Genomic DNA, 13,854 nt, shown 5'->3' on the forward strand with positions numbered 1-13,854 from the left:
ATTATTAATAAGTATTTATTATTTCTGTGACTCCACTACTAAAAATGTATTAAAAATGTGATTCCCAATGATCTCTGAAACATTCTTCCATGCATCCATTTTTAGAATTATATCTCTATCATAAATAACTGGGAAACCGGACACCGCAATAATACATTTCTCATCCATGTTTTAAGCCAGCGTGTAGAAAGAGAAGGCACTTCAAAATGCAGAGGACATCTGCCCCGCCGTTTGTTGGGCAAAGTGACTGCCTTCTTTCACTGAAGCTCCACAGCCACAGCTGCGCTCGCAGCCAAACAGATACTACTGGAGCTTCAACCAGCGCACAAGTTAATCTTCGATGTTGCTATGTGCTGGAACAGCAGTCTGGATATGATTGAACGCTATCTCAAACAGCAAGCGGCTGTGACAGTGACTCTCGTGAGCAACGACGTTCGACGAAATGTCCGTGACATCAATACTTTGGATACTTTTTCATGATGCGGAGGACATGGTGAGGCTTTCTTAAGTCATTCAAAATGGCCACCGTTGTGCTGTGTGATGAAAAAAATCCAACTGTGTCTCTCATTGTGCCCTTAAAGCATATGATCAAGCATAACATGGCATCCAACGAAGAAGACTCCCTCACTGTGAGCAACATGAAGAGAGCTATACTGAACAACCTTTCAGACAGATACACTTCAGAGTACAACCACCTGCTGGAGTGCACTGCATTAGACCCCAGATTCCGGGCTCTGCCTCATCTAGAGAAAGAGTGTCCAGATCAGCACTTCAATTGACTGCTTGTGCTGTAACAAGCCATGAGAGAGGAGGAAGATGCACCTGTTGGGAGAGGACTATCCACAGATTTCTGCAGCTTGTCCCACATCCTCCCTATTGTGCAGCACTGAACACAAAGCAGCACATTCCTCCTTTCTTCTTGCAACATCATAATAATCAACATTATTTTCAGCCCATGAGAGTGGTGCGAATGATAGCAACTAGACCTAGATGATTTTGCATGGCTGTATCTCAGTAATGGATTAGAGTTAGATCAATGTTTTTCATGTCATTTTGAAGCTTAGTTTCCCTTGTTTAAGATGGTGTGTGGAGTTCGCTTTTCTAATTTTAATCATTATGATTAATTTTACTGTCTTGGGTCACGTGTTTTTGTAGGCTTCTAATAAGAGTTTGCGTCTGGGGTTTAGCTCACCAGGGGTTGCAGTGGTTGTAGTGGATGTAGGGGATGCAGTGGTTGATGCAGGGGATGCAGTTGATGCGGGACAGTGTCCTGTCTGACTGCCAAATACATTATATTTGCACCATTGTTGCAGCAAGATTGTGTAACCCATGTATGAATTTAAGCTTTGTATATTGCTCCGGAGAAGCCAGGTGCAGTAGTTCTGTGTAGCTGATTTTTAGAAAAACATTTTCATCCAAGGCCATAGAGAGGACAGAAGACAAAGGAGAAGTGTGTGTTGAAGTTTGGTGCACCTCATTGACATCATCTAGTTGCCCAGCAGCCAAAGGGAGTCATCTTGTATATGATAATTTGTTCTTTAGAAAAACTTTAGATGTGTCTTGCCGACTGACCATCTCCAGAGCGCTTCGTTGTAGCTGAATAAACTATTTTGGTATTATTTCAGCTAAATGGGGTCCTGAGTATTCCTAGTCCGCCTGTTTATCGAGGGAGTAAAATTTCTCCCTATCATTTGGTGCCAAAACCCAGGAAGCCAACATACTGTCTGCGCAGATATCAACAAAGCAAGGTAAGAAGTATTATTTTTCTGCCTTTTAGGGATAGTGAGAGTGATTTGTGTTCAGACAGTTGACGGCTATCAGGAGTGAAAATTAGTTGGATTGAGCGGACCAGGGATAATAGGGGAGGGTGTCGCCTGGCAAAGTCATGTGTACTTTGTCAGAAAAATGTTTGTATTGTCTTAGTATTGTCCATCTCCCTGGTAAAGTTCAAGTGTCCTTTCTAGGAAGATACTTGTGTTTTTGTGTGTGTGTGTGACTGGTCGCTATTGTGTGAGAGTGCTCTGATAGAGTTTTGGGCTACGTTGTAACCGTTTTTACTCTGTCTTTTGTGTGTGTGTCTGGAATTTGGAGGGAGTGCAGCTAGTGATCATAGGTCACTGAAACAGTCTGCTGGGTCCGAGCTGCGCAGAGGAGTGCCTCTGTATATGGCAGCCGGAGTCAGTGATTGTGATCAGGTGATTTCTGATGTACATAGAAGTCCGTTCTGTAAGGCTAGCTGGACGGCATTATAGAGTAAGGAATTAATTTGAGGTGTAAATCAATAATAATTATAATTATAATATTATATATATATATATGTATATATATATATATATATATATATATATATATATATATAATTATAATAAAACAATATATAATAATTAAATATAATCAGAAGACTATGGCAAGTTTAAAGTTACCAAACTCCATGGAGGTTGTACATTTCATGAAAGGCAGTACGTGAAGGGTGGGACGCTGAATCTCCAGTTCAGTTACAAGTTCAGTGGTGGAGAGGTTTTAAGTCGGTGGAAAAATAAAAATATGCCGTGGTGTTGTTTATTCAGTGGATAGAGGACAGGAGGGAGTCTGCTGTGGAGTGGAAGGCACAGTTTGTAGCTTGGAGGCTGCGATGAGGGAAACAATGGGTACAGAAACTGTACAGAGTTATGCGACTCAAAACAGGAAGGCTGAGTGAGGGGAATGAGGAAGGTGGAGACTGGGAGAGAGGATGGGATGACATCATAGCTGAAGCAGAGAGGCAGTACCAAGCTGATAAGGGATAAGATCCACCTCTCGGGAGAGGGGGGCCAGCTACAGTAGCTGCAGCCTCTGCTCCCCCACTGTATGCTTGCAGGCTGAACTCAGATACAGAGAGAGAAAGTAGCTGTCGGAGAGGAGAAAACAGCTGCCCGCCAAGCGGCAGGTCAAGAGGCATCCCTATGGCACAATATCGGGTAACAGAACACCCAGGAGGGGAGGAATTACAGACAACATATCCCTTGAGCCCTGTTGAACAGCCTTCCTAATCTTAAACGGACTAACCCTAATACACATTTTGGGAGGGAATTGAAGTTTTGACTGAAACACATGAGTTAACATTGAAGATTGTTCAAACATTGATCAAAGCTTAGTGTCCACGTGACAAATGGGAAGAAATGTCTGATATAATCAGATGGGGAACATGGCCAGAATGGATAGGACATGATGGGGAGTCAGTGGGATACTGGCAGGCAATATCAAGACTGAGAGAGGAAATGCAAGGTGTGTTGGGCAATGGACATGCTAATTGGTCTTATGTTCTTGGCATAACTCAGAAACCAGATTAATCTGTTGCGGAAAGAAAATTTCAAGCTTATGAAGAATGTAATGAAGCAAGTGACTCCTGGCGCCAAGTAGACCAGAATGATCACATGTTTGTAAAATACTCAAGGAAGGCCTGGGTCCAGAGCACAAGAAAATTGTAGATATGGGAATACCAGTGGGAAAGGATTATGATGTAGTCATGAAATGGGCCACTGAATTGGAAAACAAAATTAACACAAAAAAGCGTGACAGGGAAAGAGAAAAGAGATAAAGGAAAAGATAAAACTAAAGTTCCAGTAACATGGGGACAAGAAGAGAGTGGTGATGAAATGACACATGTGTCAGCAACAGGGCCTGCTGATTCAACATTTCACATGTGTAAACATGTTGAAAGGGGGGAAGGGAGGAGCAGAATTGCTTCAATGGAGTGAACAAACCAAAAAGGCCTATGAAGACCTTAAAGGGGCCCTTGCTACAGCCCCAGCTCTTGGACTGTCAAATGGTGCTATACCTTTCCATCTGTGGACAAATGTGCAGTTTTGGCACAAACACATGGAGACTGCTATCGACCTATGGGCTACTATTCAGCCAAAATCCCTGGAGCAGGCAAGGGCCTACTGCCCTGTGTGCAGGCCCTTGACTGTGCATCCTGGGCCATTCAGACTACAGAGTCACACCCCGTACAGTGTAGTAGCACTTCTGCATAATGCTTGAATCAAATCATTGAAGGATGCTCAAAGAGCCAAGTTACCCTGCTGTCCAAAAATGTGAACGTCCAGGTCATAAGAGATGTGAATTTGAATCCTGCCAGCATGATGTTGGAGGTAACTGAAGGGGAACCACACAAATGTGTTCTAGTTGAAAGGGAACAATTATTTTTGCTGCACAAACCAGCAAAAATGTAGCACAAACGAATGACACCACTTCGGATCAATTTGGAGATTGATGGGGTGCTAGGTGACGTCATTGCTGATCATTAAAAAATGACTATGTAAAAAACTATAACTGCACTGATGAAAACAAATACGGCACAAACTGGCACTAACGTAGCACAAACGAAAGAGACTATTTTGGTGCGATTTGGACGTTGATGGGGTGCTGAGTGACGTCACAGCTCATAAAATATAATCTTTAATATCTCGGGAACCATACCAACACAAACGATGATTTTTGCGGCACAAACCAGCACAAATGCAGCACAAACGAATGCATATATTTTAATTCATATTCTGAACACATGGGGTGCCAACTTCATGAAAGTCTGTTACCGCAGGTCAGAGCTCCGCCCGGGAGTGGAGCGCTGCTCTGGCGCTGCTCTGCGCAGCTGCAGATAGTTTTATTTTTTATTATTATTATTATTATTATTATTATTATTATTATTATTATTATTATTATTATTATTATTATTATTATTATTTTTATATCTTGGCAGACGCCCTTATCCAGGGCGACTTACAACATAAGTGCAAAAATACAGAGAAGTACAAGGCATCAATCATTACAAGTTGAACTTAGCTAAAACATAGCAATTCAAAATACATTTTACAGATTCCAATTTACAATTTACACAAGTACAGTAAGAGACTTCCTACATCCTGGGCGGTGAAAGCTAAGTGCTGTCAAGATGTAGGGTTACAGACGAGGGCTACGGGAAAGGGAGCAAGGAGGAAAACAATCAAGAACGCGAGGAGCATAATAAGCTGAAGTTCTATCTAGCAAGGATAGAGGACTAATATTACAAGTACTGTCAGAAGAGATGTGTCTTGAGTAAGCGAAGGAATGAGGTCAAGGACTCTGCTGTTTTGACTTCAGTGGGAAGGTTGTTCCACCACTTAGGGTTCAGGGATGAGAAGGAGCGGCTCTGGAGGAAGGAGAGTGGAGAGGAGGCAGAGTTAGTCTTCTGGCACTGGAGGAGCGCAGTGGTCTGGAGGGGATGTATGGAGAGACGAGTGTCTGAAGGTAACTTAGTGCAGTGTGGTAGAGACAGCTGTAGGTGAAGGTCAGTGTCTTGAACTGAATGCGTGCCGCTATCGGGAGCCAGTGGAGGGAGAGAAGCAGAGGAGTAGCTTGTGCGAATCGAGGCAGAGAGAATATCAGACGAGCCGCAGAGTTCTGGATGAGCTGGAGCGGCGGGTAGTAGTTGCAGGCAGGCCGGCCAAGAGGGAGTTGCAGTAGTCCAGCCTGGAGTCGAGTAGCCGGTGAGGAAGGGACGGATTCGGCGTATGTTGCTCAGGAAGAATCTACAGGTGCGTGTCAGTGTGGTGATGTGCTGGGTGTAGGAGAGCACAGGATCGAGGGTGTTTCCTGTATTTTTAGTGGAAGAAGAAGGAGAGAGTGTGGTGGATTCCAAGGGGATCGAGATGGAAAGGTTAGCAGAAGCTGAGGAAGAGGGGGAAAACAAGAGATCCGATTTGGAGAGGTTGAGCTTGAGGTGATGCAAGTGCTGAATGCAGTGGTCTGGAGGGGATGTATGGAGAGACGAGTGACTGAAGGTAGCTTGGTGCAGTGTGGTTGAGACAGCAGTAGGTGAGGGTCAAAGTCTTGAACTGAATGCGTGCCAGTATCGGGAGCCAGTGGAGGGAGCGGAGCAGTGGAGTAGCTTGTGTGAATCGTGGCAGAGAGAATACCAGACGAGCCGCAGAGTTCTGGATGAGCTGGAGCGGCGGGTAGTGGATGCAGGCAGGCCGGCCAGGAGGGAGTTGCAGTAGTCCAGGCGGGAGAGGACCAGTGACTGGACGAGTAGCTGAATTGAGTAGTCGGTGAGGAAGGGGCGGATCTGGCGTATGTTGCTCAGGAAGAATCTGAAGGTGCGTGTCAGCGTGGTGATGTGCTGGGAGAAGGAGAGTGCAGGATCGAGGGTGACTCCTAGATTTTTAGCGGAAGAAGAAGGAGAGAGTGTGGTGGATTCCAAGGGGATCGAGATGGGATCGATTGATGAGCTGGCCTGGGTGATGCTGCAGGCAACACAGACAATATGGCCTAATAATCTATGTAGTTACGTTGTTGTGGGGGCTCTTTTTTGGTAATATTTCGAATTATTAGAATATAAACAGTATTATTAAAAAATTGTTAAAGTAAAAAAAAAATCTTCACTCATTCGGGCGCCCCTATGGATGGACAGCGCCCCTAGAATTTGCATATTCCGCCTATGCCACGGGCCTGTCCTGCTTTTTGGACATTCACTTAGGAGACTTTAAAGCACTTATCGCGGGTCAAACGGACTCAGTGACTCGTCACTGTCAACACTACTCGTCCCTCCCAGCAGCCCCGCCCACAACCACAGCGCCATCGAGTGGACCCGCCCCCTGCGTGTGATTGGTGCCTCCAGAAGGACAAACCCCGCCCCCTTGGGTGATTGACAAGCATTAAAAAAAGAAGTTCGTTTGCCTAATGAAATTGAAAGATCAAATGGCAAATTAAATTGAAATAATAATTATTATGTACACACAAGACAAATTTATATACCAATCAAGAATTGAACCCAGATCACTCAGTCTGCAGTGGTATTCCCTAACCACTGCACCAACTGATATACAGGTTTTGTGTGAAACCTATTTTAACTAGTCTTCAGCTGTCGTGATTAATTGTATAAAACGTAATTATTGGGGTTATTGTTTCAAATAAATGTATTATTAAAACATTAATTATAATAAATAATACAAAATAGATGTGTGTGTGTATTTATATATATATATATATATAGCCTACTATATTATATTTTGGGAGTCGCCCTGGATAAGGGCGTCTGCTAAGAAATGATAATAATAATAAACAAGTGGAGAATATATAATGATGGCGACAACGAATTGTCATTAACCCACAAGAAGTGATTTGCAGATATCTATAAATTATTTGCAGATATCTATAAATGATATACGTGTAATTTTAAGTCAAATATATGTATATGTTAATGACAGTTTGGCAGATTTGGTTTGCCAAATTAACATTTAGAGATATCTGCAAATCATTTAGATATATCTTTAAAAAGCACCTTATTAAGATATCTTTAAATGATTTGCAGATATCTATAAATGATTTAAAGATATCTTGAAATGACGGCTTTCACCCGTGCATATACGAGCTGGGAAGAGTGCATTCTGGTTGCGGGAGGTGTTACAATTGACTGATTATTTGTGTATATGCTGCTATTTGTTAAGGTATTTGATACTGTGATTCCATATATATGTATTTGTTTATTAAATTATGTATTAATAGTTTCTAGTGCAATAACAAAACTGAACTGTTTATTATTTCATTTAATAATTATGCAACAGTCTAACTGGATCTGATTATTGGTTTAGCTGGGGAGGAGGTGGATATTGCCACAGCTATAAATGGGTTAGTATGTTGGTAACCAGGAGAAGGGTTTGACTTAAAATGAGACCTAGGTGGTGAGTCTTTTTGGAGGGTTTTAGGAAGGTAAAGAACTGTTAATCTGAAATAGCAGGGGAGTTGTTTGATGCTGTTTGATGATTTAGGTGTTAGCTACACTTGATGTGCTTGCAATAAAGTACCTTGCCAAAAGGCTATGAACTCTCATTTGGGACTTGTGTCACATCTTGCTTGAGACCACTCTACCATGTTTACATCCTGACAGCTAGTTGAAAAAGGAGATCACACCAGCACCCACACACACAGCATATACATACTGTTACAACACACGCACAATAGCCTGAGCTGCAAAATGTTGCACAATAAATAAATAAAATAATAATAATAAAAGCAAATTTGGTAAGTGGGTCAATCTCTCCAAATCACATTATTTGTTTTTAATTTGTGTGATGGATGCACAAAACAATCCAACAAATCATTTGAATGTAGTTGATTATGAAGTAAAATGTATAAACTTTTGGAAACTGTGCTCTCACTGTAAAAGTCTTTACATAGGCTGTATGAAGACAATGGCTTTTATACCGATCTGTACAGCAGTTATAAAGAAACAGTAAACTGATCCCAATAAGTGTCCATACACCAGTGCCAATGACTGCAGTAATTGCCTACATAGCTGCAGTGATTACAAAGTATATCTGTCTGTCTTTAGTAGTAGATTTTTACTGCAGTTGTGCTTACTGTAGGGGATGGATACTGCAGCAATAAACAATAAGAGAGGTGACAGAGAGAGTGTGTGTGAGTGTGTTTACTTGTGCTTGTGTTAGCACCCTGGATATGCGTGTGTGTGTGTGTGGACAAGACACAATGTATGTTTACAGGACTAAAATGGAATAACTAGTGAATTTTAACTTCCCTTTTTGCCTCCATGTCACCATGCCACCATGCCAGTTAAACTTACTGAGGTGGTTTATGTGGTAAAGTCCCCTGTATGTGACAGAGCTGTAATTTGCCTTTGCATAATAGCACACATACATCTCAACACCACACTAAGAAAGTAGTGAAACCAAAAGAGATAGAGAGCAGGTGGCAGTTTAATACAAAGTGAAACAGGAAGACAGTAACACAGCTGACACAGACTGACTGAGACACTATAAAGACAAATTCCTGCTCCACTGAGACACAGAAGCACGCAGGTCAACTGCAGTACAATGAGGAGCCCTGTGTGGGTCATTGCTGGACTTTTGCTATCACTGTCAGGTAAGGACTGGAGCTATATTTGTATGTATTATTATTATTCTTTTTTTTTGCTCTTTGGGAATATAGTATAATGTGGAGTAGCATCATGTATTGATTATATCAACAGTTGCCTTGAATATATGATAATAGGTTTCTAGATATATATATATGTTGGAGTGAGTGGAAGCAGCCAATCTGTTCTATTTATTATTTATTTACTGCCCCTTGGTCATATATTCAGGAACATAGTGTCAATTTTCACTGCTATGCCGACGACACCCAGCTCTACCTGTCTTCCAAGCACACTTCTTCCCTTCCTCTGCCCTCTCTGTCCAGCTGTTTATCTGAAATTAAAAACTGGTTCCAATTTAATTTTCTTAAATTAAATTGTGCTAAAACTGAAAATCTCCTTGTACAGGTTAAGAGTCTGGGTGTCGTCCTTGATAGCACCTTATCTTTTGAAGCCCATGTTAATAACATAACTCGCTCTGCATATTTTCACTAATGTAATATTAATCATCTTCATCCCTCTCTCACATTGAACAGTACTGCCATTCTTATTCATGCACTGGTTACATCCCGTATTGATTACAGCAATGCTCTTCTTTTTGGTCTTTAATCCAAACTTCTTCATAAACTCCAGCTGGTCCAGAACTCCGCTGCACGAATCATTTCTAGAACTCCCTCTATCGAACACATTTCACCTGGTCTTCTGGTTAAGTACCGAACTGATTAAAAAAAAATCTAAATTGGCTTTTTTATGATTGTGTATGCATGGAGTTCATATTTTGTATCTTCCAATGTTTTATTGTACACTCACCTTAAGGATTATTAGGAACACCTGTTCAATTTCTCATGAATGCAATTATCTAACCAACCAATCACATGGCAGTTGCTTCAATGCATTTAGGGGTGTGGTCCTGGTCAAGACAATCTCCTGAACTCCAAACTGAATGTCTGAATGGGAAAGAAAGGTGATTTAAGCAATTTTGAGCGTGGCATGGTTGTTGGTGCCAGATGGGCCAGTCTGAGTATTTCACAATCTGCTCAGTTACTGGGATTTTCACGCACAACCATTTCTAGGGTTTACAAAGAATGGTGTGAAAAGGGAAAAACATCCAGTATGCGGCAGTCCTGTGGGCGAAAGTGCCTTGTTGATGCTAGAGGTCAGAGGAGAATGGGCCGACTGATTCAAGCTGATAGAAGAGCAACTTTGACTGAAATAACCACTCGTTACAACCGAGGTATGCAGCAAAGCATTTGTGAAGCCACAACACGTACAACCTTGAGGCGGATGGGCTACAACAGCAGAAGACCCCACCGGGTACCACTCATCTCCACTACAAATAGGAAAAAGAGGCTACAATTTGCACAAGCTCACCAAAATTGGTCAGTTGAAGACGGGAAAAATGTTGCCTGGTCTGATGAGTCTCGATTTCTGTTGAGACATTCAGATGGTAGAGTCAGAATTTGGCGTAAACAGAATGAGAACATGGATCCATCATGCCTTGTTACCACTGTGCAGGCTGGTGGTGGTGGTGTAATGGTGTGGGGGATGTTTTCTTGGCACACTTTAGGCCCCTTAGTGCCAATTGGGCATCGTTTAAATGCCATGGCATACTGAGCATTGTTTCTGACCATGTCCATCCCTTTATGACCACCATGTACCCATCCTCTGATGGCTACTTCCAGCAGGATAATGCACCATGTCACAAAGGTCGAATCATTTCAAATTGGTTTCTTGAACATGACAATGAGTTCACTGTACTAAATTGGCCCCCACAGTCACCAGATCTCAACCCAATAGAGCATCTTTGGGATGTGGTGGAACGGGAGCTTCGTGCCCTGGATGTGCATCCCACAAATCTCCATCAACTGCAAGATGCTATCCTATCAATATGGGCCAACATTTCTAAAGAATGCTTTCAGCACCTTGTTGAATCAATGCCATGTAGAATTAAGGCAGTTCTGAAGGCGAAAGGGGGTCAAACAGTATTAGTATGGTGTTCCTAATAATCCTTTAGGTGAGTGTATATCATAGTATTGTTTGCTTAATGTTATTGTTCATGCTGTTATGGATGACTGTTTTGTGTTCCTTATGTAAGGTGACCTTGAGTGTCATGAAAGGCGGCTATAAATAAAATGTATTATTCATCCCAAGCAGATCGCCTGCATTGTGTATTATGAACAAACCACGAAACCAGTGGTCGACTATCCTGTTCCTACTTTTTTCCTCCGTCTCCTCTAAATCACATCACCTTTTTGACTCATTATGCCCAGTTCCAATATTATTTTTGTTTTACACAAAAATGCTAATTACTCACTCCAGCTTCAGAACCCTTGTAACCAGTTGAAAGGGCAGGTTTGTTAAATGAAATATGATCAATACATAATGCAAAAGCAAGTAATAGCACCAGTACAAATAGTTATTTTAATAATTTAAGCAAAATGGCAATGGAATCTGCCACAAATATTCTTAAGAACAAAATCGCAATATAAACTCAAGATACAGCTTTATCATACAGTGATATAAATGACAACAAAATAATGAAAACATTTTAAATAAACCAAATAAGGTAAAATGTTTGTGTAGTTTTACACACCATTTAAATCATCCTTGATCGAGTCTCTCTTCAGAGGGGAGGTGCCTGAAAGCCCACTTCATGCCGATGTACTCATTAGCAAGGCACAGTGGGGAGATTGAAAAACAAACAAAAAACTGTTTTAATGTCTTAACCCCGTGAATCTCTTGCCTGGAGGAGGTTGATTGGCTGGTAAGGGTGGCAGTTGGACACCTTCCCCTCCAGCTAGAAATTATAGATATGGGGGATAGGGTGGCATGAACATCATGATGAACTCTGTTGAATGCAGTTTAAGAATGCAACAGCAAGTACTAGCACCAAAACATGCATGGGCTACAGACCACTCCCACTCCCAACACCTGATGGACATGTCCACAGTCCCAGACCATCCCAAAACAAAGTACAAAAAGACTGTTAAAGTAGTTCTCAGATTGGCTTTGAGCGAATTAAATTTCAGCAGTTTCAGATGGAATTGAGGTTGGAAAAAAAAAAAATGTTAGCAATAATCTAAATAAAATTAACCACTCCACAGAAAGCATGAAGCACAGACGCAGGGCAAGTGAGCAAAACCCAATATAAATAGAATGAAGTGAAAAAAAAGAAATAAAGAACAGCAAAACACCCCAAGTACAAAACACAAATTTGAAGTGGCAAATCAATCTTGTATTACCCGTATGAAAACAATCCATAGGTTACTAGCCTTGCGACTGCACAGTACATGCAGCCCATAGAGGTTATACTAGTTGTGGCACCAAAACAGTGCAAAAGAATCATCGTTTAATACAAAAACCTTCTCGAGTATACAAAAGAGAAATGCATACAACAAGGATCAGTATTAAATTTAAAAAATATATATTATATATACTGTAACGATCACCGCTTTTCCCCGGCTGTCTTTGCGGATCCACCACGAGGTGCAGGATGCAAACCAAACAGGAACTTTATTTGGAACAGGCTTTTTAGGCTGGAGCGACTTCTGTCTGACTTCAAATCTGAAGCTCGACTGTAATTACACACCTAATCTACTGCATCTCTACTCAACACCAACTGCCAGGCGGGAACCGGGCACCCCTATTTATTAGTTTACACCCCGTGACTGGCTCCCCCAATCACAGCGCGGCCTGTGTTCCCGCGCTGGGCCAACCCCTGACCCCCGGAACTAACTAAGCAAGTTGCATAACCACACAGGAAGTGACATAAACACACCCCACATGACCCCTCCAGTCAAACGCAAATGGCAAAAACTATCTATACTACTTATCAGCATTGGTAACGTGTCGCACATTGTCCACACAAACATACTCTTTGTCGCACATTTGGTTTGTTGGGCTCTGGTCACCCTAGTGTGTGTGTGTGTGTGTGTGTGTGTGTGTGTGTGTGGAGCTCAGCCCCGACACAGAGCAGAGAGGCTGGGGCTGCGTGATTATCAATTACACCAAAATGTTAAAAATAACCGTCGCTCATCAATACAATGGTCTTTATGAATTTAGCACCGGGGCCCGTTTAATACCGGGTTTTGGTACCCATCCCTACTTATAAGGGCAGTGAAGCAGTGCTTTTTTTCTTATCTGGTGAACTGACCGTGCTAATGTTATATAAAGGTTACACCAGCGAGTTGAAGTTTTATTTGCTACAAGTCTACCAGCTCCTCACTTTCGCTACGTTCAGCTTCGCCTGTCATACCTGGTGCTTCATGCTTGGCAAGAAATGTGGCCATTGCCTCTCTGCTTCTTTCGTTTACTTTCCCTCTCTGTCCCCTGGCTTGGAATACATAATACTGGGGTACTGTGTATTCACCCCGCTTGGCATTTTTCCTATTTTGTTGCCTTACAACCTGGAATTAAAATTGATTGTTTGGGGGTTTGTATCATCTGATTTACACAACATGCCTACCACTTTGAAGATGCAATATATGTTTTATTGTGAAACAAAAAATAACACAAAAAAAGAAAAAGAAAACTTGAACATGAACTATTAACCCCCCCCCCAAGTCAATACTTTGTAGAGCCACCTTTTGCTGCAATCACAACTGCAAGTCTCTTGGGGTACGTCTCTTGGCACATCTAGCCACTGGGATTTTTGCCCATTCTTCAAGGCAAAACTACTCCAGCTCCTCCAAGTTGGATGGGTTCCACTGGTGTACAGCAAGTCATACCACAGGTTCTCAATTGGATTGAGGTCTGAGCTTTGACTAGGCCATTCCAAGACATTTAAATGGCAGTATAATAACATTAAAATTAGCTATTTTCCACTTAGTGATATGCTTTGTTTTTCTAGCTGTAAATATATATAACGCACACATCATTAATCACTGTGACAACCAAATGAAACACTGATTTAGAATATAACTGCAAATTTAAACTTTGCAGCAGTTGTAAGCTATTTAAAGTTTTTAAGT

Source organism: Amia ocellicauda, chromosome 14 (genome assembly GCF_036373705.1).
Source record: "Amia ocellicauda isolate fAmiCal2 chromosome 14, fAmiCal2.hap1, whole genome shotgun sequence".
In the NCBI taxonomy this organism is placed as follows: domain Eukaryota; kingdom Metazoa; phylum Chordata; class Actinopteri; order Amiiformes; family Amiidae; genus Amia; species Amia ocellicauda.